The sequence below is a fragment of the Numida meleagris genome, chromosome 1 (genome assembly GCF_002078875.1).
Source record: "Numida meleagris isolate 19003 breed g44 Domestic line chromosome 1, NumMel1.0, whole genome shotgun sequence".
In the NCBI taxonomy this organism is placed as follows: Eukaryota; Metazoa; Chordata; class Aves; order Galliformes; family Numididae; genus Numida; species Numida meleagris.
In genome coordinates, this window is record NC_034409.1 from 73,871,679 (window position 1) to 73,899,634 (window position 27,956).

Here is a 27,956-nt window from a genome sequence, read left to right on the forward strand (position 1 = left end):
GTTGACATAAATACATTACCTACAATTTTTCACATGCAGTGTTGTATGGAAACTGTTGAGTCATGGCCTGAACCACTGATTGAGCACCTGGGGAAAAGACAGGGTCAGCCCTCAGAGCACAGGTGAAGGCAATTCACTGTGCGACCGGAAGGAGTGGAGCCAGGCTCCATCCCCCTTAGGCCTCATTTAAGGGCTGACTGTCACAGAGGAGGGATCTCTTTTTGGAGAGTTTCCCCTGTGAACCTATACTCTTGGAGATAGGTGAGCAATCTTTTTCCCTTCCCTTATAATACCTTTCTATGGTACAGTTCCTCTGTCATTACACTTTTGTAACATCTTTCCGTTGTGTTGATATTTCTGATTACTATGAATGTATAGAGTTGCAATCAGACATTCAACTCAAAAATTTGATCATGTCTCTTTACTGGGCATTCATAAGCCCTATCTTAACAGAGAAAAATATTTCTGGCTTCATAGTCATACCTTATATATGTCATCGCTTTTTGGTAGTGTGTATATTTGTGAATGACTGTTTTCAAGGGTGAAGCACAGGAAAAATGAAATTTCATCAGAAATCTCTGATGAACACCATGAGACCTCACTAAGAATTGCAACCACTGCTATTGAGCCAGACTGATATGTTAGTTTCACAAAAACAAGGTCAAATATCCCACTAGTTTTATGGTTCTGTTGTTCTCCTCTTTATGTTTTAATAAAAATATTAGAAATGAAAATGTTTTGTTACTTATATACATCACGTTATGTATTTTATGGAGGCAGCTCCGAAAGTAATGCCTGCTATTTTACTATGTTGGCCCTCAACATCAGAGGCAAATGTTGGTGGTATGGCTGTAGAGGATGAATTTCCCTACCAATATTCTATTACATTTTGTTGCCATGCAAAAGATGGCAACAGAGGGGCAGTTTGTCCAAATGGCGTCTAACATGAAAGTGTGTGAAGCAAAAATGTGTCATTGAATTCCTCCATGCAGAAAAAAAATGCACCCATTGACATTCATCAATGCTTGCTGAACACTTAAGGAAACCGAAGAGGGGATGTGAGCACAGTGAGTCAGTGGGTGATGTGTTTCAGCAGTGGTGACAGAACAGGTCACCTCTGCTGGTGCAGGCTTTTCCAGGCATGGCATGCGGGCTTCTGTTTATGGCTGATGAAAATGCAGAGCTAATGGTGGTGACTATGTTGAAAAATGGTGTTTTGTAGCTGAGAACTTGATCTATCAAACAGTGTTACTGTGCTCATTGTATCTGTTGTCGTTTCCATGGAAATAAATAGGAAGCATTACTTTTGGAGTGACCTACATAAATGCAGCTCAAGACAATTTCTCTTCACTTAGTGCCCAGGCAAGCCAAAAGGTTGGACACACATTGTTTATGTGATACATGCTGCTGCCGCCCCTTTTAGACCACAGTTCTAGATTTAAAAAGAATACAAAATAGTCCTTTTAAAAATAAATACTGTTATGATTCTGTGCATTCATGTCTTTACATAAGCCTACTTTTGTGGGCAGATAGGAATTTAGTCAAATTTTACTTTAGACTTTCATTACATTTTCAAATGCAAAATTGTTTTAAAACTCCCAGGGAGATGTAATCAGCTGCTTTCATTCTATTCTTTCCTGATCTTCAAAAAACAATTGAGATTGTTGGATATCTATGTGCTCAGACACTCAGGATTTATTTTTCTTGCATTCTGTTAGCCAGTGAGTATCAGAAATAATGGGCGTTCTTGACCTTGTCTGTGTTAACCTGGTTCTTCTATCAGTCTGTATGGATTACATTTTCTTTCCCCCTGGCTGTTATCAGCAGCCACCTTTGGAAGGTATAAACTATTGAAAATTTTTGTGATGTTGCTCTTGGGGAATCAAGCTTTAGACATTTTAGAGTTATTAGTTTTACAGCCTCACCTGCTCTTCTCTACCTCTGTTTTCCTTTGATTTGCTTATCTTTGTTCCTTTGACTTTTCTTATGTAACATTAGAAGGGTTTTTTTGTTGTACATTTTTCTGTGTCTTTACTGATGCAAGCTTTCTTGCTTGGCTGCCTGCCACCATTTCCTTCATCTCTACTAGATGCTTTCTTTTGCCACAGTTCTGAGCAGTTTTTCTTGAGAAAGGCTCTTGCACAATTTAAGTGTTGCATTCAGTTTTGCTTTTAATCTGTTGCACCTGAATTTATTGCTTTTTGCCTACCAACTTTATTACACGTTGTTTGATCTTTACATTTCATGTCTTACTGCTTTAGCCTATCCTACTGGTAGTCTGATGTTGCAAATTTTCCAAAACAAATGGGTTAGGTTTTTCAAGCATCCTGCAAATGGTGTTTCCAATCCAAATTATTTTACGTTATTTTAACTTAAATAAACACTTCTAATTCAGTAATTGGTAAAATGCTTCATTGACATATACTGCTCACATAAAGTTAAGACAGAAGTCCTTGAAATTGAGAGATCCAGTATTCATGTTTTAAAAAAAAAAAAAGTGAAGGCAAAGTGATGTGCCTACACACTATTTCAGGTTTAGTCACATTATGATGAGTGACTTTCCATATGCACCAACCATCTACACATTTCATGTGTTGTGGGTAGGTTTTGAGCCAAAGATTCCGTTAATCTGTTTTCTGAATAACTGCCTCCACATCCATTCATTATTTCTCATTATATAAGATTGAATCCTATCCTTTTGTTGAATTTGATATATAACCACTTGCCCCTGTTAGTACCACTAGGTAGGTTTCCTCTATACTGGGTACAATTTACTCAATTTACAGTGACACTCTGTAACAAAATCAGTGCCATTTGGCCTTGGGTAATGTGCATAATTGGCCACCCTGTGGCGAAGGCAACAACAGAAGTCAATATATTTATCACAAGTACAGTTGCCAAAGTCTAGAAAACTTCATAACTGTTGGTCCTGCAGATTCTGATGCCCATTGCTTTCTTGGTGACTTCTTCACTCTTGAAAAGTGAATCCAGTTGGGTTGTTACCTGATCTTGACTGCAGTAAACACTGTCTGCAGTGCTCAGAATGGTCCATTCCACTTCTCTTCCAGTGGCTGACCTGAAAAAGCTTTAGTGTACACTCAGTCTTCTGGTTTAAAGGGGTGAATTTGTTGATCTAAATCTCTATTTCTGACACCCAAAACCGCTTTGTTAATTTTGCTTAACTGATTTCCCAATGCAATCATATAACTCTGTAAATAGTTTGCACCCAATTGATTCAGAGCCTCCCCTTTAAACTGATATTGGTAAGGTCTACCATGCAGTATTTCAAAAGGACTCAAACTCTATTTAGATCTTGTTTTACCCTAGTTCTCATCAAGTCTATAGGGAGTGCTTGATGCCAATAAATAAAGCTAATAAATTAGCTTCCTGACAGATTTCAGCTATTTCATATTTTATCAAATGATTCACCTTTTCGACTTGCCTGCTTGCTTGTGGTCAATAGGGCGTGTGCAATTGCCAGTCAATTCCCAGCATTTTACTGACTTGATGTACTGCTTGCCCACAAAAGACAGGGTTACTCTCTGACGATATCATGACAGGTACCCCAGACTGAGGTATTATTTCATTTAATAACACTCTTAGAACTTCTCTTGCCTTATTTGCCCTACAAGGAAAAGCTTCTGGCCAACATGAAAAAGTGCCTGTCAGCACCAGAGAGTACTGATACCTCCCCCTTTTCTAGGAAGTTCTGAGAAATCTATTTGCCACTGCTGTCCTGGAACGTTGCCTTTCCCTGCTTGTACCCTGTTCCTGGTATTAGGATTGTTCTTCAAACAGATTTCACATTGTTGAGTAACCTGTTTCAGTGTGGTGTACAGATTACAACCAACAATTACTTTGTTCAAATACTTACAAAGAGTATCTTCTCCCCAATGTGTTTTATTATGTTCCTGGAGAACCATTTTCCTTATGATGCCAAAAGGTGCAACAATGCATCCATCTGGTATAGAGGCCCATCTGTTGGTTCGCATCTTTCCTTCTAAATGATTAAATTCCTATCTTCTTTAGAATATTTTACAGGTTCTGACTCAAGTTCAGTGATTTGAAGTTTACTGTCTGGAGTTAAAGTCAGTTCACCAGTTTCTTTTCCTTCAGCTGCCTGTTTTGCTGCCCAATCCATCATCTTATTTCCAATTTCCTGTACAGTGTTACCCTTCTGATGTCCTTTACAATGTATTGTAGCCATGCTCTTTGGTAGATTTACAGCTTCCAACAGATGCAAAATTTCTTTGGCATGCTTAATTTGTTCTCCTTGTGTTGTAAGCAATCCTCACTCTTTCCAAATGACACCATGGGCATGTACCACCCCAAATGCATATTTAGGATCAGTCCATATGTTTATCCCTTTTCCTTTTGCCAAGTCTAAAGCTCTTGTCAAGGCAGTTATTTCAGCCTTCTGAGCAGAAGTCCCTGCAAGTAATGGTTTTGCTTTGATTACCTTGTCAGTAGTGGTTACTGCATATCCTGCCTTAGTTTCCTTGTCTCACAAAACTGCTTCTGTCTGTGAACCAGGAATCTTCCGCATCGTCTGTTGGTTCCTTCTTTAGGTCCAGCTTTCTTTCATAGACAATCTCCATAGTTTCCAAACAGTGGTGCGCTACTGGCTCGGAGGTAGCTCCTCTGAGGAAAGATGCTGGGTTCACAGTGTTAGTAGTCACTATGTTGACATCCTCTTGTTCTGCCATTATGGCCTGATATTTCAAAAAATCTAGAAGGGGGAAGATAATGGCTTCCCTTCTGTTCCAGAACTGTGGAAACCAAGTGGGATACCAATACAGTCATTTTCCGACCTGAAGTAAATTTGTAAGCTTCCTGGATATTACTAACAACTGCTGCCACTGCCCATAGGCACCCAGGCCAACCTCTGCGAACTTCATTCAATTGCTTTGATATGGGTTGGATTGTTAGCAATAGGGATTAGTACATTAGTTTAAGAACCAGTATGTTAGTTTAGCAAAAGGAATCTGTAAGTGATAGTTCTAAAACTTTCCATTTCAGCTTTAGTGGGTGAGCAGTCTTGTTTTTCCTCAATAATTTTGCACTGAGGACATAATAGAATACTTTTATCTTCTGCCGCAATGATTTTGCCTCATGGGAAGTACTGGAGTCACAACAAAATACTTTTGTCTTTTGCCTCACAATGTGCAAGGACATTTTCTTTGGGTTCTGCATACATTGTTTTTAAAAAGTGGTTCACTATGGCCTAATAACCAATGGAAATTTTCCAGGGTGGATGAAAGTGAGTCAAAGACCTCAGTGATGAAGGTGATGGTGAAATGTGGGGAAGAAGGAGGTGGGCAGTAGACCACCCTAGATACCACTGAGCACGCCCAAAGGGACATTAGCACTTATTCGTTCTTTTTCAAGGACTCATAAATATATATGTCAATGTACTGCATATGTATGTCTTAACTGTTCAAATGTAGAACCTGAACCTGAGAGGGTGTGCTTGCTTGTCAAGTCCTCTGGTACATATTGTGAGGAATAAAGGAATGCCACTTTCTAACACCACATTGGAGTTAGAGAGTTTTCTTCCTGGATTTTGGATTACCCAGATGGGACACTGCGGCTGAGATCTTGTGGTCTGAAGGACCAGAGGGGACCTCTGTTCAGCATGCACACTGAGTGATTCTTGGGGAGCTCCCCTCTGATCCCAGTTCTGTCGGGTCTGGCCACAAGTTCCCTGGATTATGGTAAGGCATTCCATTCCTTTTTATTGCCTCCAGTAAATCATGTATGTATCACATACGGAGAGCAAGGGTAATGAGATGCCAGGGTACCCTATTACATGATATCAGGGAGACAACCTGAGTGTGATAGGGGCCCAAGGTTCAAGTTCCTGGGCTAGGAAATTGGGTACTTGAGAGAGTCAAGTCCCTGAGTATGGTAAAGGTGTAATGTAAAGGAGGTTCTGATGTCCCCCAGAGAATTGCAGTAAAAGGTGTACTTGCTCCCCTAAAAGATACTGAAACGTTTGTTGGTAATTGTGTTGCATTATGGTTGCTGGCATTGTGATTTTGTATGTAAGCACAGGTGTGTGATTATCACTGCAACAGCACTGAGCTGTTTATTTTTTTTCTCCCCTCTTTATGGTGTGTATGTGGTGAATCTGCATATTGTGTTAAGCTTTGCTTTTTACTTCTGTGGCTGCAGCGGTGTGTGTGTGTTAATGATGCATAAAGGCAATTCACAAATTCCAGACATGGAGGAGTTGGTTGTGGAAACTGCAGAGGAAACTTGTTGAAAATTGTAATTTTAATCACTTCTCCAATCCACCAGTTATTACTTGTAGAATCCTGAGATCTGAGGAAAAATAACAAGTTAAGTTCCTCTCTTGCTAGGGGTATTGGTTATGGCTCTCCCTGAAGGAATTAGGTGTACAAGCGTGCCTTGAGGAAGCTGGCAGACTCCATTTCCTAGCAATTAGAGGAGGGTCAGCTGTCCAACATAGAGCGTACTGGAGGTTGTGATCTGCGCCAGCCAATGCAGATGGGTGCCGGCACGAAAACACCCCCGCACCACACAGCCCCCTGCTGTGTCTCAGAAACGGAACTCTCGGAGAGAGCGAGCCGGGGGCTGCAGCTACCTGCTGTAAAGTGTGTTACTCCCCAGTGGGGGGGACGGGGAACAGGACACTGGAAGCGAGAATAGCCTTCATCTGCAGAAATCTACGAAACCCGATATCCCAATGTCTCAGCTTGATCAGCTTGCAGTTTCTGAGTGCCCTGGGGCTTATGAGAAATAAATCTGCGGTATGGATTCTACTTCTGCAGAACTCTTAAATTTTTGTGTCTGCATGACATATGGTGCATGATGCACGATTTGCTTTCAGAGCAGGCAAACGTGAAATACACGTGAAAGCCTCAGAAAACTGCCAGTATTTGCAGAGGGCAGGGTCAGGGAAAGGGTCGGGCCTGCCCCGGGGCAGTCGCTTCTCTTGCCATTGGTTGTGTCCTCCAGTAATGTGAATGACGAATGATGGGAAAAGGGTGGGACTAAGTCTAACTCTCCTCCTCAAAGCCTTCGAGTTTGCACAGATAGTGTAGTTGTAGTGGAATTCATCTTGCTGAAGAGCTAAGCTGAACTTTTGAACTCAGGGAGCTTTAAATACAGCACATGACACCTGAAAGGCCTTGGCAGTATAGGTGAGTTCCACTCTCCTTGCTTCATAGATGGGAAAATGAAGCTACAGAAGAGAGAAATAATTTCCTTGATGTCGCATGGCTGAAAACTAGGGCATGAAGATCCCGTGCACTGACTTGTTCTCCTAGGTCCTATGTGATTTGAACTGGCAGTTAGTCCAGGGGAGCTGATTGTTATTCTACCAACCCTCTTCCTCCTCATGCTGCCTAGTACTGCTTGCTTTTAGTGCCTAAACAGTGGTAGAAAAGTGCAACTTTGGAAACTCAAGCTGCAGGGAATGTGTATATTTCTGTGCATGTCTAATTAGAAGGAAAATTGTAAAACACATTTTGCATTATATCACATACTGTGCTGACAAGGTCTTTTCATTTTCTGGCAACTTCCATGTAAGTCACCTCTACCAGGCATGTTCCTAGTAGACTTACTGGAGTTCCTGGCACTCTCCCTCTTAACATAAATAGTTAGCGGGAAATTGCTCATCTTTGTTTCCTTGCTGTCTTCCATGATGCATAACAATGTATTAAAACAGCCGCTTCCTTTTTCTGTACCATCTTCATACACTTGTTACTTGAGTTTATCTGGTGAATTGTACAATAACAAAACCAAACAAGCAAATAAAAAAAATCCTATTCACTGAAGAACTTGTGTCCACAAAGCTACAGGACAATGGTCTCAAAGTATGGGAAGGGCTGGTTGTTTCCCATGAGGGAATTTTGAAAGACTCCAGGTTTTCCCAGTTCAGAAATGTGGATTGGCTCAGGCCTTCCCCTGGGATCCTGGTTTGGATTCCCTCTCCCAGCCGCTCCTCAGTGCTGGCATCAGAGTACAGACTAGGGCAGAGCTCAGAATCCCTCAGAAATTAAAATGTATGGATGCCTTTGGCAGCATGCAGGCAAAAAAGCTGGTTTGCTTTGTAAAGGAAGGTGGAGGCCTGCTCATTGGAGGCCAGACTTGGCACTGGGCTAGTCTACACGGCAAGGAGAAAATGCTGTTTAAATTCCCTGGGAACCAGTGTGGTGTGTGTTTCACAGCTCGCAAGGGAGAGATTGGCACTTTCTCTGTGTCCAAAGAAATGCCAAGGATTCCTCTGATCACCCAGTGAGTATTTAAATATTTATTTGCACCATCTTTAGATTCTATTTTACTGTTATTCTGCCTTGAATTTTCTGCTCTTGGTCTCCTGGAACAAAAAAAAAAAAGATACCTTCTCTATTTCCCTAACAAATGGCTAAATTAGAGACCAATGTTCACAAGTTGTTGAGAAACTAAAAAGGAGCTTTGCTCACATGGTCTACGTTAATGTGTTCAACAGATGACTGCTCAGGAGGAAACTTGTCTGGATCTGCTTAAGGCACATTTTATCTTTTTTTTTTTCCCCCCACTCTCTCAATAGTACAGCTTTGGGGCCACTTCCTGAGTTATTTAGATCTGTCTTGATGCAGGACCAAAATAAGACCTTTACCTTTCCTACTCAAGTTCTCTGGCGTGGTGTAAACCAGGCATGCCCGGCCCGCCGGCCGCAATCATCCCAGCACGGCTCGCAGCGCGGCCCACCCCTTCTCCTCGCGGAAAAAGCAGCGGCTGCTTCCCCGCGGAGCGGCCCGGGCACGCGCCCGTCGCTCAGCAACAGCCAAACCGTCAGCGCGCCGTTAGCGCTGCGTCGCCTGGAAGCTGGGCAGGGGGGGCAGCGCTGAGTCACCTGGTGGCAAATAACGGCGCGCGTTTGGGTACATTGGCTGGACGCAGGGCTCTGCACGGCGGAGGAGGCACAGTCCTGCTTTCCGTTTAGATAAAGGAACTTAAAAACAGAATCACAGAAGCATGGAATCATAGAATCCTTAGAGTTGAAAAGGACCTTTAAAGGTCATTTAGTCCAACTCCCTTCAGTGAGCAGACATGCTCGAGTTTGATCAGGTTGCTCAGAGCCTGGTCCAGCCAGACCTTGAATGTCTCCATGGATGGGGCTTCCACCACATCTCTGGGCAACCCATGCCAGTGCCTCACCATCCTCACAGTAAAAGACTTTTTCCTTACATCCAACTTAAATCCCCCCTCTTTAAGTTAGAAAACATTTCCCCTTGTCCCATCACAACAGACCCTGCTAAGGAGTCTGTCCCCTTCTCTGTTATAGCCCCTCTTCAGATACTGAAAGGCTTCTCTCAGGTCTCCCAAGAGCCTTCTCTTCTCTGGGCTGAACAGCTCCAGCTGGTAGTGGAGTTGCCTCGGCCCAGGTGCAAGATCTTGCACTTCACTTTGTTGAACCTGATGAGGTTCCCCTGGGCCCCCTGCTCAGCCTGTCTAGGTCCCTCTGGATGGCATCCTGTTCCTCGGGTTCGTCAACTGCAGCCTGTAGCTTAGGTTTTCAAGTCTGCAAATAAAAATCAATTTACATTTGCAAGACCATTTTCAGTTTATATAAATACATGACTTGCAAATTTTCAAATGGAACATATAGAGTTGCAATCAGATATACAACTCAAAAATCTGATCATCTCTACTGGACTTTAATTCCTATCTTAGCAGAGGAAAATATCCTTTCCTTCACAATCGCACCTCATTCATGTCATTGGTTTTTGGCAGTACACACATTTTGAATAATTAAGTCAAGGAAAAGAGAAAGAATAAAATTTCATCAAGAATCTCTGATAAACACCTTGAGACCTCACTAAGAATTATAACCACTGCCAGCAAACCAGACTGATGTGTTTCACAAAAACAAGGTCATATATCCCACTAGTTTCATGGTTTTCTTTCTCTCTCTTTTTTCTTAATGTTTTAATAAAAATATTAAACATTAAAATGTTTTGTTATTTATATATTAACAATACTGTGTATTTTGTGAGGGCTGCTCTGAAAGTAATGCCTCTTGTTTTATTCTGTTGACCCATAACATCAGAGGTGGATGTTGGTGGTATGGCAGTAAAGGTTGAACCTTCTCACCAGTTTTCCATTACATTTTGTTGCTCTGTGGCAGATGGCAGCAGAGGGGCAGTCTGACAAAATGGTGTCTGATGTGTAAATGTGTATGAAGCAAAGGAGTGTCCTTGAATTCCTCCATGTGGAAAAAATGGCACCCACTGACATTCACCAGGGATTTCTGAATGTTTATGGAGACCAAAGAGTTTATGTGAGCACAGTGAGGTGGTGGCTGATGCTCTTTAGGAGAGGTGATAGTGGGTCACCTTTGTTGGTGCAATTTTTGACAAGCATGGCATGCAGGCTCTTGTTCAGCGCTGGTCAAAATGCTTAGCTAATGGTGGTAAGTGTGTTGAAAAATATCGTTTTGTAGCTGAGAATTTGCTCTATCAAGCAGAGTTACTGCGGTCATTGTATCTGTTGTCATTTCCATGGAAATAAATATGAGGCATTACTTTTGGAGCAAACTACTTATATGCAGCCCTAGACAATTTCTAGGCCATTTAATATGGCCCAGACAAGGCAAAAGGTTGGACACCCATGATGTACAAATACTTCAAAGTATTTGTATCAGGGATATTAGCTTTGTTACAGTGTAGGTGCTGTGCGGATCCATTATGCTTGAATATTGTCCATCTAGAGTCCATGTCCTACCAGTGTGTTACACACTGGATTGTGTATTGTGTAACTGTAACTAGAGGGAGCTAGTAGCGTAGGTTGTCCTATCCTGCCTACTGCTGCTATTAGAGTTAAGGGCTTTTTCTTTTCTTGACAAAAATCCCTCACAGTTACTATAATTGTTCAGAGAACTTCTTGCAAATGGGGTGAGAATTTGAAGTTCTGTAATTGGGGTTTATGGTGCTGCGTAAGAAAGAACATATTACAGCTTTATCTCTCAGAGTTATGTTCAAACAAGAATAGTGGACCATGTCATGATAACAAGACTCTTCTCTGCCAAATCTTCCTGACTCTGCTGAGGAAGCAGCTCTACTAAAGTAATAAGCCTTCACAGTAACTTTTCAAATGTGCTGCATTGCCATTGTGTTTGGAGCCTGCTGATGGAAAGTAGAATCACAGAACAGCTGAGGTTGAGAGGGACCTTTGGTCTTTCACTGGCCCAACCTCTGGCTCAAAGCAGGGCCACCTATAGTAGGTTGTTTGGGATTTTTTCTAGTCAAGCAGTGAATATCTCCAAGGACAGAGATTCCACAACCATTCTTGGTGCCTGTTCAGCTTTAACCACCATTATAATGAAAAAAATGTATATCCTTTTATCTCAGGGCTCATGAGAGGCAAGCAGGCAATTGAAGCTAAAGTTTAGTTAAAGCCTTTGCTAAAGAAACAAGAGAGCATCTGGTTATGCCACTTTGAAAACAACTATCACAATTTTAACATTTTACTATATACTTTCTATTTGGCCCATAACTGGAGGTCACCACCTGAAAACTGAGCTGTTAGAAGACAGTGGCAGAGCCCCTAGACTTCCTGAGAGCAAAACCAGATGAAGTAGTTAAAAACCACTGCTGAAAATATTTAGAGGTATTTGTCTGCTTTTGCACTAAAGTGGATTAGAATGTGCTTGCCTGAACTCTGTGGTTGCTGTGCCCTTTTAGATCTTTTGATAGATAGAACCACTCTGTCTAACATCGTAGCCCGTTGCAGGTAGATCTTACATAAGTCACAAGCACATAGCACCATTCTTGCCTGGAATTCAGTTTAGGCTTAAGAAAAGTTGGTAGTCCATGTAATTTTAACATAGCTGCCACTTCAGTGACATCTCTTAGATTAACTTTAATTTTTTATTTTCTTTATAGAGGTTAATATCCTTTTCTTGACAATTTCTTGAAATGACTGTTGGGGAAAGCTCTTGACTGTATCACTTTTAACAAAGGGCAAAGGTAAGTACAGATTTCAGCATTTATAAATCAGTCTGGTTGGCAGAAATTCCTTTTGGCTTTTAGAAACATAAATTAGATGTGAAAAAAAAAACTGTAGAAGATCTTTTGAAAGTAGTGACTGAATTCAAGATAGAAGATGGCACTGTCCCCTGCCATCTAGTCATCCATGGTGCATTAGCATTTCCCATCACTCCCACTAGGTGTTCCTTGCAGCTGCTCTCTATGGCAGGAGCCATTCATGAAAACTTTTTCCAAGCATTAGTCATAAAAACCTTTATCCTCAATGTTGTTTGTTTTCTTGATGCTGAAAAGGCAGGAGAAGCTGGGATCGCTGATTGTCAATGGTTTATGGGTTGGTTCAGCCCAGTTCCATGACTAATGGGGCAGGGGGAAGGCGGAAGAAGGGAAAAGGTAGGGAGATGGGCTTAAAAACAAAACAGTAGCAACAAGCTAAGGGAGAAAGCTGATTTACTAAATATGATATCAGAATGCAAGATAACATGATATAATACAATATAGTTGGAATTGAAGCTAATAAATCAAATAAAATGAGAGAGAGAGTGTCCAAAACTGAAGGCCTTACTCTAATGTTGAAGGTGAGATGGCTAGGGAGCACACACTGCAGAGACAAGCAGTAAAAGAAGGGGCTGTCTCATGACTTGCGAGCAGTTTTATCTTTCCCTCTGAACGGAAAACGGAAACAAAACAGTTAAAGTCTTCTGGGATGTGTAGATCTTCTTCTCTTCTGAGAACCAGGTACCCAGAACTATCAGCAATCTGTGGAACTGGAGCATTAACTCATTAACTCCCAGTGCACTACATGATGTTATGATGTGGAATACTGATAACAAAATCATAAAACCATGACACTGGTGCAGGATTTTTTCATTCTCCTAAGCCAGGAGAAGATTTCTTGTGAGCTAACAGATCTTAAGAAAAAATTGAGTGTGTACTGCTGCAAAGCCTACAGCAATGAGGAGGTGGAGAAAATCCATGAGTTGTTTCAAGGGGTGGTGGTCTACTGGTTAGAGGACAGACATGGTCTTGGACTGCAGGAAACACTGATCAGAATGCTATTGCGGAGTTCCTGGGGAACAAAATACTGCAAAAGTTAGGAGTTGGCATTTTAGGAGTTCGCATCCTAGAAACAAGTCATCCAGTCTTAGATCCTGATGAGATTTTCCCACTGTGCCACTTTCACAAGGCACTCTTGCAATATCAGGAAAGCCTCCAGGAAAAAAAACAAAAAAGAAAAAATCTCTAAAACCACTATATTCATCCTGGCTCAATACATTAGTACACGAATCAACAGTGTTCCTGAGGATACCAGCTCAGAACTCCCTGCCAATACACTTTGTTCAGGAGGAGATGGCTGAGCCTAGTGCTTTCTCAGGGTGTTCCCAATGTTAGTGCTGACAGCCCAATCAAGGGCAGCTCTGAGGAAATGGTTTTAATCAACATATAACTGCAAAGCCCTTTGACAACTTCTGTGATGTACAAAAACAAATGTCTGCTTCCAACCAAAATCTTGCAGGAATGGCTACATCTCCAACTGTATCTGTTCAGACTGGTGGAAGAAATTAAGGTAGGATCTAGTTTTCTATTTACTTCTTCAGTAGTGCCCAAACTATGGAACAGAATAAGGCTCACCAGAGTAATCTATCACTCTGCTTCCTCCTTTACTCAGCTTTATTCTGCGTTTGCATGCCTGCTGTGTAACTGTGTAATTGACAGATGCTGGCATATTGATGATTTGATGATGTTTTGATCAGAAGATTAATTTTTAGTTATGCAGTAGGGGAGCAGTAGCCAATAAATGCTACCAGAGGAGGCAGTTTCGCTTTTTGGTTGTTGTGAAGAACCACTATTGCTTCCATTGTTATGGAGTGTTTCTGTTTGGATTTATACACCCAGAAATTTGGAGATTGTCCTAAATTCTTTTCAGAAACAAAAATCACTTCTAGTGGTTGTGTTTTTTAGTGATCAAAGTTTTAGGAAGTTGTCACCTTGATATCAAATTTAGGCAATTGAACTAACTTGAACAGCCCCAGATCTCTCAGCCTGTTCTGGTAGGAGAGGTGTTCCATCCCTTGGATCATTTTTGTGGCCCTTCTCTGGATGTGCTCCAACAGATCTATGTCTCTCCTGTACCGAGGACTCCACATCTGGATGCAGTACTCCAGGTGAGGCCTCACGAGTGCAGAGTAGAAGGGCAGGATCACCTCCCTTGACCTGTTGGCCACGCTTCTTTTGATGCAGCCCAGGATATTCCAGTTGGTTCTTAAGCATAACTGGTGAAGTCTTATTCAATAAATATGAGAGCCCCAATTTTAATGTAAATACAACTAGTTTGTGTAATTTAGATAGCAAAAAGTTGAGATTACCAATGGAAATGGAACACAGTATTGTGTGATAAACTGCCAAAGCCAATTTCTGGCTCCCAGGTGAGAAATGTATGTCAACCACTTGCTCTGCAATTATAAATTGTTGTGCAAAATATTTTGGGTTTCGATGTTTTAAACGGATGACCTTAGTGCCCAGTCTTTTGGTTCATACATTGATAGAAATAGCACTGGTAGAGGTACTTGGGAGTGCTGGGGGGGGCGCTGAAATGAAAGGCATGTTTGAGAAAACACAGATCTTGTAGGAGGAGGAAGGAGCTGGGTTTACTGCGGTGGGGAACACAGGTGGAGAGAGAAGAGAACAGCAATGGGAATGCAAGGAAACAAAATGCAGTTTCTGGGCGAGGGTTATGTTTTAGCAAGGTTTTCCACAGGTTGTAACGTATTAAGTAGGCTCCATTCTTCTGCAGGGAGTAGAATAAACTGACTTTCTTTTTTCCCTGTTTTCAGCCCCACAACTACAACTACCAGCTGGACTCACCTTCCTCTGTCTCCCATTCAAATACTATGAACAACTATTCAAGTATAGTTCAGGGTTGAACTCTGGCATCAAGCAACAACTCTGATGGCTGAGAAGGAACAGTTGCATCATCTCCTTATGTTTGAGTACGATTTTGTGTATTCTAGTAAAATCAGCAACTAGACCCTGAATTTGAGTCTGAAATGCTTCATGCATTTGGAGATGTGTTTCAGCAACAAAAAGCTCATGAAGCTACACTGTAACTTCTTTACTGATTGTAGTTCCCATTTTTTGCATTGTGACAGTTTAAAACAATCCTGGGAAATGTGGCTTTTTGGAATGAAATTGTACATCTGTTGTAGCTTGGGTGGGGATTTCTTCTGAGACGTCTTTCTGATTTTGCATATATATCTCTTCAGCCATTTCCCTTAATTGCCACCTTCCAACATCTGCTCCAGTCTGAAATCAGGCTAAGCAATAACCTGGCCATTTTTCCACAAGGTAATGACAGGTAAGTGGAGATATATAACAACGTTTGAAATTATATATGTGCAAATGAACTAATAAATAGATAAATAATTTATTATGGCTGCTAAGGACATTAACTTGCCGAGCTACTACATCTGTACCTCCATCTTACAATACCAAACGGAGCAGGCACATGTGGCTGCTGGCAGACTTGGGAGTTTCATGCTCAATGAGGTCTCTCTAAGCTTATCATTAATATCAGTCACTCCAAAAACTTCTGTTCTGCAGTGAAAATTGCTGTCTCTTCACCCTTCTGTTTGTCCTGGCTTGTGTACTTATTATAACTTAAAACTACCTCCCAGTAAGTGATTGATTCTCTTTCCTTGTGACCCATTCTCCTGCCTGCTCCCAAACCTCCTTAGTATTGGCAGTGTCCCTCTAGGCAAAAGTCTGGGATAAACTAGAGTGGAATACTTTATGTGGGCTCTGTTCTCCCAGGGCACTCAGCCTGACACAGTGAAGTTTTACCAGAAAAGATCTCTGAACTCTGGTTTGGAAAGCAGAGATGGAAGGGAATTGCCCTATAAAGTTTTTTTTTTTCTTCTTTTTTTCCTTCTTCTTTTTTTCCCAGTGATTCTGAGCCATCATACAGCAAGGATGTGGTGGAAGATCCACACAGGAGGTTGTCTGGAATGAGGCAGTCAATTCCATGCCTTGACTGGCATGGAATTGACTGCCTCATTCCAGACTTCAAGACTGCCTCCACCATGAAGGAATAAAAGGCAATTGTCATAGGCAGCTCCCTTCTAAGGGAAATGGAGGGCCCCATATGTTGGCCAGACCCTACTCATAGGGAAGTGTGCTGCCTCCCTGGGGCCCAGGTCAGGGACATTACTAGGAGACTTCGCAGTCTAGTTTGCCCCTCTCATTATTATCCCTACTGATAGTTCAGGCTGGCAGCAATTAAGTCACTGAGAGAAGCCTGAGGACTATCAGAAGGGACTTTAGGGGACTGGGGCGGTTAGTGGATGGAGCGTCAGTACTGGTGTTTTCCTGTATCCCCTCAGTGGTAGGGAATTACACTGAAAAGTTGAGGAAAACCCATCTGATAAGTACATGGCTAAGAGGTTGGTGCCACCACAGGAATTTTGGCTTTTTCAACCATGGGGTGGTTTACTTGGCACTTGATCTGATGGCTGCAGATGTGTCCCACCTGTCTCGAAGCAGGAAACGGATCCTAGCCTGGAAGCTGGCAAGGGCTTTAAACTAGTTATGAAAAGGGAAGGGGATAAAATGAGGCTTGCACAAGATGAGCCTGGAGCAACAATGCCAGGCTTGGAGCCAAGGCCAACATCTCAGCTGAAGTGCATCTACAATAATAGACGCGAGCATGGGCAACAAACAGGAGGAGCTGGAAGCCATTGTGCAACAGGCAAAACTACAGCTTAGTTGCCATCACTGAAAAAAGGTGAGATCACTCTCAAAACTGGAGTGCTGAAGTGGATGGCTATAAGCTCTTCACAAGGGATAGGCTAGGAGGGAAATCTTCTTGCATCCCTCTAGGGATATCTGCACCCTCTGCTTCCCTTAAATGCCCATATACCAATGCACATAGCATGGGAAATAAACATGAAGAACTAGAGATCTGTGTGCAGGGCCATGATCTCACTGTGATCACGGAGACATGGTAGGACAACTCACATGACTGGAATGCTGTCATGGATGGCTATGTCCTTTTTAGGACAGCCAGCAAGGCAAGGTGGTGGAGTTGCTCATTATAGGAGAGAGCTAAAAGAATGTATCAATCTCCACCTGGGGATGAATGTTGAACAAGTGGAGAGCTTGTGGTTAAGAATTAAGGGGCAAGCTAATATAGGTGACACCATTTTGGGGGTGTACTACAGGCCACCTGATCAGAATGAAGTTGATGAGGCCTACAAACAGCTGGAAGTAACCTTGTGATCCCAGGTACTGGTTCTTATGGGGGACTTCAGTCATCCTGATATTTTTTGGATGGGCAACATGGCCAAGCACACACGGTCCAGGGGGTTCCTGCAATGCATTGAATATAACTTTCTCATGCAGGTGGCGGAGGAGCTGAAAAGGAGAGGTGTGCTGCTGAACCTTGTTCTTACCAACAAGGTAGAGCTGGTTGGGGATGTGAAGGTTGGGGGCAGCTCAGGATGCAGTGATTGTGAGATGGTGGAGTTCAGGATCTTGTGTGTTAGAAGTAAAGCAACAAGTAGGATTGCTACCCTGGACTTCAGGAGAGCTGAGTTTGACCTCCTCAAGGACCTGCATGATTGACCAACCTGATAGCCCTCCACGATGTAAAGGTAATGGAACCACTTGTTCTGGATACCATCTCCAAGCAATTGGAAGGGAAGAAGGTTATCAGGAGTAGTCAACATGGATTCACCAGGTGGAAATCATGATTGACCAACCTGATAGCCCTCCACAATGTTATCACTGGCTGGGTAGGTGGGAAGAGAGCAGTGGACGTTGTGTACCTTGACTTCAGCAAGGCGTTTGATGCTATCTGCCACAACATCCTTGTAATGAAGCTTAGTAAGCGTGGGATAGATGAGTGGACAGTGAGGTGGCTTGAGATCTTGATGACTGGCAGAGCTCAGAGGGTTGTGTTCAGTGGCACAGAGTCTAGTTGGAGGCCTATATCTAGCTGTGTTCCTCAGGGGTCAGTGCTGGGTCCAGGCTTATTCAACATCTTCATCAGTTACCTGGATGCTGGGATAGAGTGCATCCTTAGCAAGTCTGCTGATTAAACAAAGCTGGGAGGAGTGGCTGACACACAGGAAGGCTGTACTGATCTTCAACAAGATTTGGACAGACTAGAGAGTTGGGCAGAGAGGAACCTGATGAGGTTCAAGAGCAAGTGTAGAGTCTTGCACCTGGGAGGAATAACCACATGCATCAGTACACGTTAGGAGCTGACCTGCTGGAGAGGAGCTTTGCAAAAAAAGACCTGGTGGACAACAGGTTGGCCATGAGCCACCAGTGTGCCCTTGTGGCCAAGAAGACCAATAGTATCCTGGAGTGCATTAAAAAGAGCATATTCAGCAGGTTGAGGGAGGTGATCCTCCCCCTCTGCTCTGCCCTGGTGAGGCCATCCCTGGAGTACTGGGCTCCCCAGTTCAGAAAAGACAGAGACATCCTAGAAAGAGTCCAGTGGAGGTCAATGAAGATGATTAAGGGCCTGAAGCATCACCCATATGAAGAAAGGCTGAGAGACCTGGGACTCTTCAGTCTGGAGAAGAGAAGGCTGAGAGGGGATCTTATAACTGTTTATAAATATCTAAAGTGTGGGAGTCAAGTTGATGGGGGCAGACTCTTTTCTGCGGTGAGCAACAATAGAACAAGGGGCAATGGGCAGAAACTGGAACACAGGAAGTTCCATACTAATACAAGGAAGAACTTCACTGTCAGAGTGACGCAGCACTGGAATAGGCTTCTGGGAGGGGTTGTGGAGTCTCCTTCTCTGGAGATATTCAAGACCTGTCTGGATTTCTACCTGTGTAAGGAGCTTCCTTTAGCAAGGAGATTGAACTTGATGATCTCTGGAGGCCCCTTCCAACCTCTACAATTCCATGATTCTCTGATAAAATTTTGCTCTTCTTCACTATTATCCTTAGCTCTTTTATTATCTGTCACCTCTGATTTATCTGTCCTAGAGAAATACAGTTTCCCCATTCTAGTCCACTGTACCTAATCTCTTCAGTGTCTCTAAATTTATTCAGAACCAAAAAAGAACCCTCAGGTTTCCCATTCATTCTTCATCCTCTGAGCTACTTAGAATCTTGCCCTTCTATATTATGCAATATCCCTTCCTTACATAGTCTTTGTCTCCCTTAGCATTTTTCTCAAGTTCATCCTATCTCAATTCCCTCACACCAGTATTATATATGTAGTATGCATCTTCTCCAGATTTTTATATGCAACATTTCATCTTTGTTCCCTTATGTCTCCTAGGACTTTGTATTCCCTTCTAGAATTACTAGATAATTACCTTCCAGACCACATCTAAAAATATTTCAACTTCTTCCCTTTCAGTGCTAGGATATGTCTCTCTCTCTCTCTCTCTCTCCACAGTACAGCTTACTAAGATTTGCATCAGCCATTGCAACTGGGACAACCAATTACACTGGTACTATCCCAGTTACGTTAACTTACAGTCTTCATTTCTGTGCATGACCATGGTTGAGAGATTCAGATTTTTGTTACTATAATTTACTGAATATAGGCACGAATCCACTTCTATTCTAAGGTTTTCTGACCATCACTTAGAAGTTGAAAGAAGATGTCCTTGTTAGAAGAGTTGAATGGAGTGTACCAGCTGTAAATGGCAATAACCTTGACCATTAATCACAGAAAGTAGAACTGCAAGTAGAAAGCACTACCACTTCAAGTAGAAATTAAGACTAGTTAAATACTTTAATGTAGGCAAATGTTACTAGTAGACTCAGAGGTAAGGGGACCCTGCATTCCTCGTCCACAAAAGAAAGCCTATACTGGAGAGAAGACACACTAGCCTTGTGGATGAACCACTCAGCACTGATCTCTGTACAGAATTGAAATAAATATCTCACACCTCTGTGTGCACATCAGCTCCTTGCATACCTGACTAAAGAGCCCAGATTTTGGGACATGCATTTTTGGAATGCACTTCATCTCCCTCTTTTGAAAAGAAGGGGGCGTAGAATGGAAAGAAGAGTAGAAAAATGGAAAACCACCACAGTCACCAAGCAAGAAAGAGGGCAGTCAGGTAAAGTCATCCATACCCATGTTATAAACTTAGGGCCACTCTGATCTCAGCCCGTTTTCCTCCTTGTCCTCACATACTCTTCCACACTAGAGGAATGCAGTAAAGCCTTCTCAGAGAGATCTTAGGAAGGGTTGCATTGGTTAGACTGTCCCACCAGGTGGCACTGGAACAGTAGCACAAATCTCACCGGCCTTGCAGAATTTGCCTCGGCATTGGCATTGCATGGCTTCACCACTCTGCTTTTATCCTCAAGGTTAGATTTATCACTAAGATTATAAATGTGGTGATGCTTTCCATGTACCTTAGCAGCACCTCACAGCCAAGAAGGCCATGCAAGCCATTTGGAGCTTCTATTTCCTCTATCCGTTGCATGCAGTGTTCTCACAGGCCAGCAGCAGGGCTTAGAGACCACAGAACAGACTGTAGATGTAGCAGTTTGGTGCACAACTGTCGTACACGCTCAGTCAGGATGGGAAAATAAAGAATCCCTCTGGATACAGCTAGAGAAAGCTGAACTGAACTGAGTGTGTAGCCATTTCAGCTGGACATTGCTGAGAGCTCCCAACATCCAATCATTGAAAGACACTGGAGAATTTTTAATACTAGGCACTCAGCACTGTAGCTTTGGGGTTCGACCACGTGCAAGAGTCTCCTCATGACACAGATGGCAACAAAGTCGGGTGGGGAAAGGCACTTCTTCTTTCCCTCCAGGTGTCTGTGTCACCTACTTACAACATGCTAGGGCACTGAAATCAGCATTTACACATTGAAAGGATGGCAGATAGACAGCAGTCCACCAGCATCGAAGCCAGCGTGGACTCAGGCTTTTTCCGCTGAATCCCTGCAGGCCCTGCTGCTGCTGGCTGGGGCTGACGCAGAGGGCAAAGTGCTCTTTGCTGACTCAAGCTGGCTTGCAGCACTGTGGCTCATGTCTTTTAGACTCTGTATCCAGATTGCATTTATATGTGTATTTTGCATTTTAAGACCAGGAAGAAACTCCAGCACACCATGCTCTCCCTTGCACAACAGATGTGTCTGCTACCCTTTCTGAGCTGAGGGACTGCTGCCAGACCTCATGCACCCCACAGCCTACCAAACCTCTGTATCAGACATCTCATCAGACTCTGCTGGTCTATCACTGGACCCACCTCAGCAGAGCCCAGTGCAAAAATTGTACTGTGAAACCATTCAGGTGAGAATCTCATTCTACCCTTGCTTGAAGCAGGGCTGCTTCTGAAGTTAGATCAGGCTACTCAGGGCAGGCTCACTATGTACAGAAACTAATTCTGTATGGAATACATTATTTAAGGTCTTTTCCTGTTCTTCTATATATATATATTTTAAAAAGTATGCAGGAGTGGTTTCAAAACATACTTTTCAGATGTACCCATGATATTGACTTCAGCTTTAGATATTAACGACATCTGTCCCTAACTCTGGGCCAGACATGTAGTTTAACATGCTAAATCTCTAGCTCTATATTTTATGTTCTTCAAAGGAAATGCCCTCCTATCCCTCTCCTAGTTTTCTGGGTACTACTGCTCAATAGAATTCAGTTCCTTGTCCCTGCTAACTAACCAAAGAAACTGTTTTTGTAGCATTACTGATTTAGAATCTCCACACATTTCTGAAAGAAGTTTTCATAACATCATGCACAAATGCTTAGACTTCACTTCAGGACAAAACCAACCAACCAAACAGGAATGCAGTTCCTAAGGGTCAAACTTAAAAGACAAGACACACACATGCAGTGTATACACTGGCAGAACACAAGAGGAGGTGTGTGCTCTCCCTGGGACATCTCCTTTCCATGACCTACATTACGCTATCTGTGCACAAGAGCACTAAGGTGCACAGGTCATCAGGAGAGCAGAACATTTCTGTATTTGGAATTTCAATAATGGCCAAACTCTCAAGAGAAATGTAATAAACGTGTTTAAATCATGCTTCTGTAAACTTGACCAGAGCTCAGTTTTATATTGTTCATGAACGTGTTTAAATGGTTAAGTTGTGATGGCAGTGGGAATGAAGGCAGATTCAGATGCTGCTGGGGACACTTTTTGTTGCTGGAGTTCTGCTTTATGGCTTGTTCTATACCATGTCCAGCCCCTAAACCCCACCCCCTGGCATGCTTCCTTCAGACACAAGTGTCCCTTGCCCAGTAGAAATCACCACAGGCAGCCAACCCAAGAGTCAGCATATTCTCAATAACAGATACTAGCCATGATTTTTTTTGCAGAGAGTGCTTCTTCAGTGCTAGCCAGATCTTAGCTGCTTGCTAACATTCCACCCATCCCAATTGCTTGGAGCCCAGCTGGTCCCTGGAGAAGATGGACAAGGCCAAGGATTACCAGAAGCCCCACAGTGAGGGAGTTCAGCAGGTGGTAGCACATCGTCACGGGTTAGACTGAACACACATTCCCTAGTCACACATGCTAACAATCCAGACATGCTTGCAGACCAGGCTAGGAGACACTGGGAGCACTGCACTCCCTTACATTCCTAAAGCACAATGCTCAATAAAAAGGCCACAAGACACGGACAACTAATTCCTTCAGTGAATGTCTCTTCACACTGCTTCAAGGATTAAAAATCCTATCTCCTAAGAAAGCCAGCTGCCTCCACCACATCATGCATTACTGCTGCCATCCTATAATGCCTGGGAAAGAAAAGGCAGGCTATTGCATGTCGTTTTGTTAGCCTGCCCCAGACACAAGCGATGCAAACAGTTGACCTCGGTCACAAATGGACAAACATAGCTCTGCTCTCAAGCGCTACAGTCACAGACCGCTGATTGATCTTCCCATGATCAGAGGCAGCTTCAGTGAATGTTCAGGTACTGAAGCCTGGATACGGACACACAGCTATAGATAATGGCAGTTGGAAAATAAAGCTGACTTTCAATAACCACTACATTCTGCAATGTGATTTTCCTGAGTATTAGCATGAACAAAGCTATTACCTTGTGTATGGGAATTGCTAGTTCATGGTCTGAACCAATGATTGAGCACCAAGTGAGAAAGCGTGGCTAACCAAGGGAGCACAGGTGCAAGCAATGCACCTGAGTGACTGGAAGGGCTGGACTGGGTCCACTCCTCCTCACCTCCATTAAAGGGTTAGCAGCTGAGGGAGTGGCATGCCTTTCTGGAAATTGTGCCCTTCTCAAGACTCCACCAGCCTTTGGAAAGGGTGAGCCACTTCTTTCTGTATCACTTCCTAAACTAAATCTTGATGAATACCTTTACAAGTGTGCTCCTTATCCTAGTAGATTGGCTTTCATTGCTGCACACCTTAGAAGTGATTTAGAACTGTCTCTAGACTGAGAATCTATTGTTCAGATAATGTAACAAGTACCCAATATATTGCCTAGGCCTTGACTCACCACCTCTGGAGGTGTTCAAGAAGTGTTTAGATATGGTACTAAGGAACATCGTTTAGTGGGAAAATATCGGTGGTAGGTGGATGGTTGGACTAGATGATCGTGGAGGTTTTTTCCAACCCTGGCGATTTTATGATTCATTAATACATGTGTTAACTCCCTCTTAAAGCTCAGTAGTTCCATGCTGTTGTAAGAGGATGGATCACTTCAGGTTCAGATTCTGTCCTCCCATCAATAAAGCTCACACAGACTTTGTTTTGTATGTGTGTTTGTGTGTTCTGTTTGCTTTTGTTCCATTTAATGGATGTGTCTTCATCTCCATTTCTTTCGCATTCTATACACAGCAAGAAAGTTTTATTATAGCTTGAAAGTTTGTGCTTGCAATACACACAGTGTGGCTGTAGTACGAATAGTTCCTGTACAGCTGTGAGTGGGGGCTTTAAAGCACAAAATGCAGAATTAATGGGGCTAGGGCCAGAAAAATAAAGAAAACCTGATAACCAGACAGGATCTTTCCTTTGACACCAGTTTCTTTGCAGCATCCTGTATTTTTTTTTTTCTATCTGCTGTAGCCCAGTTCCCCTTTTGACCAACACAAGCATGAACTTTCCTCCCCTTTGACCACTGTCCCTCTCAGACTGAGAGCAGTTTATCCCAGCTGCTCAAGGACCCCTTATGCGGAATGCAGTAAATGTTCAGGAGACAGTGGTCAGTTTGATGTGCTGGTCCATATTAAAGGCCTGGCCTTAATCCTTTATCTAGAGCACTATTGTCTGCAACATCAGAGACTGCCTCAAGCAGCCTGCATCTAGCAGATGCTGGATTAGAAGAAAGCAATAGCAACAGAAAGTGCAGAAAGATGGAAAATTCAACTGGTCTAGTAACAACCAAAGTAATTTCATAGAACATCCTGAGTTGGAAAGGACCTGCAATGATCAAGTCCAACTCCTGGCTCCACACAGAATCACACAAAATTCAAACCCTATGTTTGAGAGCATTATCCAAATGCCTCTAGAACTCCAGCAAGCTTAGTGCTGTGAGCATGGCCCTGGGGAGCATGTTCCAGTATCTGACCGCAACCTGGTGAAGAGTTTTTTCCTAGCAGCCAACCTGACCCTCCCCCGCCACAGCTCCATGCCATGCCCTTGGGTGATGTCACCTGTCACCAGAGAAGAGAGCAGTGCCTGACCTCTACTCCAGTTATGAGGAAGCACAAAGTGAAGAACACCACTACTCTTGTGAGTGATGTTCCCCAGGGGTTGGTGCTGGGGCCTGTCCTCTTCAATATCTTTATTGATGACCTGGATGAGGGCATTGAGTGCACCCTCATCTGCACTCACCCTGCACTAAGATTGTAGATGACACCAAGCTGGCAGGAAGTGTCAATCTGCCTGGGGGTAGGAAGGCCCTACAGAAGGATCTGGACAGGCTGGATCACTGGGTTGAGGCCAGTGGGTTGAAGTTCAACAAGACCAAGTGCTGGGTCCTGTACTTTGGCCACGACAACCTTAGGCAATGCTACAAGCTTGGGGCAGAGTGGCTGGAAGACCATGTGGAAGAAATAGATCTGGGGCTGCTGGTCAACGCTCAGCTAAATGTGAGCCAGCGGTGTGTCCAGGTAGCCAAGAAGGCCAATGGCATCCTGGCTGGTATCAGAAATAGTGTTTCCAGCAGGAGCAGGGAAGCGATCATCCGCCCGTACTCAGCTCTGGTGAAGCTGCACCTCAAGCACTGTGTTCAGTTTTGGGCCTGTCACTACAAAAAAGACATCAAGGCCCTAGAGCATGTCCAGAGAAAGGCAGCAAAGCTGGTGCAGGGTTTGGAGCACAGATCTTATGAGAAGTGGCTGAGGGAACTGGGATTGTTTAGTCAGGAGGAGGCTCAGGGAGATCTTATAGCTCTCTACAACTACCTGAATGGAGGTTGTGATGAGGTGGGTGTCAGCCTCTTCTCCAGGACAACTAGCAATAGGACTAGAGAGAATGGCCTCAAGTTGCACCATGGGAGGTTCAGGTGGGAGATTAGGAAAAATTTCTTCTCTGAAGGAGTGGTCAGGCACTGGAACAAGATGCCCAGGGAGGTGTTCAAGAAACATTCAGATGTTGTAGTGATAGATAAGGTTTAGTGGGGAAATATTGGTGGTAGGTGGATAGCTGGATATCGAGCTCTTTTCCAACCTTGGTGATTCTATGATTCTAAGCTGTAAGGCCTTCCCTCAGCTGCCTTTTCCCTAGACTGTCACAGACAACTTTTCTAACCTGTAGACCCATGGGGAGGGAAAGATTGTTCCTGGTGAATTTAGAAAGAGACTATTTACATTAAATGTCAAGCTGTTGCATTGTGGCATCCTCTGCCACTAGCAGGCCCCACTGTGAGGAAGGGCATGAGGACAGGAAGAGCTCCAGGAAGGACAAAAGTCTCTTCCTCATGAACTGTTTTCCAGTTATCTGTGCTTCTGTACTGCACAAGGAAGAACATAACCCAGCACCTCCCCTAGATATACCTCACCTGAAACTTGTCTTAATCCAAAGAAATACCCTCTTATACTGGTCAACTTCTTTTGCTTAAAGTAACTATTTTTTGCTTAAAGTGACTACTGGAAAGTTAGTCAAGCATCACCACAGGATATGGACATGACCCTTTGTTTTCTGCCTGCCAGGACCTACCCAGTATAACCACTACATTCACCAAAAAACAGTAACAACTTTGCTCTTAGATATAAAGAAAGAGTATTTTTCTAGGCCACTAGAGATGCTAGATATCTGACAAATAAATGAATGCCACCAGTGCTTACTGAAACACCTGGATTAAAACGTTAAGACTTCTCACCTTTACCCAGACCACAAGACTTCTGTGATACTTCCAAAACTACAGATGCAGAATTTTGTTGCCTGGCAAACACTGAGCAAATGTAGTTGTGCAAAAAGAGATGGCTGTGAGTAGTCTTGACCAGGCTACAGTTAGAACAATGCCAGGACCCCAAGCATATATTCCTAGAATCATAAATGCATTGGGTTTGAAGGGACCTTAATGATCATCCAATTACAATCACCCTGCCACAGGCAGAGTTGCTAACAACTAGATCCGGCTGGTCAGAGCCCCATCCAACCCGGCCTTAAACATCTCCAGGGACGGGGCAGCTGTAACTTCTCTGGGCAACCTGTTTCAGTGCCGTACCACCCTTCGAGTAAAGAACTTCTTCCTAACATGTTACCTAAACGAGAAGAGGGGAGATTTAAAATTGATCACCCTTGTCCTATCACTATCTGTCCATGCAGAATGCCAGTCTCCATTTTGTTTATAAGCTCCCTTCAAATACTGAAAGGGGTCTTCCCAGAGCCTTCTCTTCTCCAGGCTGAAGAGACTCAGCTCCCTCAGCCTGTCTTCATAGTAGAGGTGCTTTAGCCCTCTGATCACCTTCATGGCCCTCCTCTGAACATGCTCCAATAACTTCCCATCTTTCTTGTGCTGGGGGCCCCAAATTTGGATGCAGTACTCTAGACGGGGCTTCATAAGGGTAGAGCAGAGGGAGACAATCACCTCCCTCGCCCTGCTGGCTACTCCTCTTTTGATCCAGTCCAGCCTACAGTTGGTCTTCCAGGTTGCAAGCACACGCTGTTGGCTTGCATCAGTTTTTATCCACCACAAGCCCCATGTCTTTTCCCACAGGGCTGCTCTAAATGAATTCTCCCTGTCTCTGCTCATGTCTGAGATTGCCCCAGCAAAGATGCAGCACCTTGCACTTTCTACATCTTCTAGAGAACTGGCTGCGTGGACTGAAGCTGTACTGAGGGATAAGCTATATCTAAGCTAAAGCACTCATCCTTGATCCCTATCTGACCTACAGTACAGCCATGACCCCACCTGGAAGCGTATCCTGCTGATCTGAATCCTCATCCTAACCTGCTCTACCTTCCTGTTTAGGTACCACAGGACTTCCCTTTTTTGGAGAAGCCACTGCTCCTGCCTACATCACTGACTCAGCTCCCAGCTTGCTCTCCTTTTAGAGTAGTCTGTCCTTGCTTTCTCCTGACAAAGGGCCCACTCAGCTCATCTCCGCAGTCAGCAAAGACTGCTTCCCATTCACAAGCACCACAAGAATCAATTCTGACAAATACCTGCAGGATATAAAGCCTCTAATATCTGAAATGTTAGTTGGCAAGACAAAAGTTTTCTCATTTGCTAGTTTTATCCACATTCTTATCAAGAAACATACATATCCCTTTAGTCAAGTCTGTTTTCCACATTGTTTTTTTCTCCCCCTCACCACTTGGAACAGCCATAGGTCATGGTTACATCCTTCTTCCATGCTTATGCTTCTTTGCCCAGACAGAGACTGAACTTGATTCATTTCTAGATCTGCTCTTGCCCAGTTTGCAGGCAGTAATGTGCTTACAGAACAAGCAGGCTAGTGGGATCTTGTTGGAGACAAAGATCTTCACTCTGCAGTGCTTGCAAAACAACAATTTGACAACTTAGACTCATTATA

The 27,956-nt window shown here is 43.4% G+C and overlaps 2 long non-coding RNA genes across 4 annotated transcripts; both read left to right on the forward strand.

Annotated features, from left to right (window-relative positions):
• On the forward strand, positions 1,270–16,002 carry LOC110397677. Of its 3 annotated transcripts, XR_002437916.1 has the most exons (5): positions 1,270–7,166; positions 8,196–8,262; positions 11,895–11,978; positions 13,513–13,563; positions 14,831–16,002. It is a non-coding gene; the product is annotated as an uncharacterized LOC110397677 (long non-coding RNA). The 3 variants fall into 3 exon arrangements; XR_002437915.1 differs by having other exon boundaries at positions 1,270–8,262; XR_002437914.1 differs by lacking the exon at positions 8,196–8,262.
• LOC110397693 lies at positions 18,515–23,727 on the forward strand. Its single transcript, XR_002437920.1, has 2 exons — positions 18,515–21,280; positions 22,328–23,727. It is a non-coding gene; the product is annotated as an uncharacterized LOC110397693 (long non-coding RNA).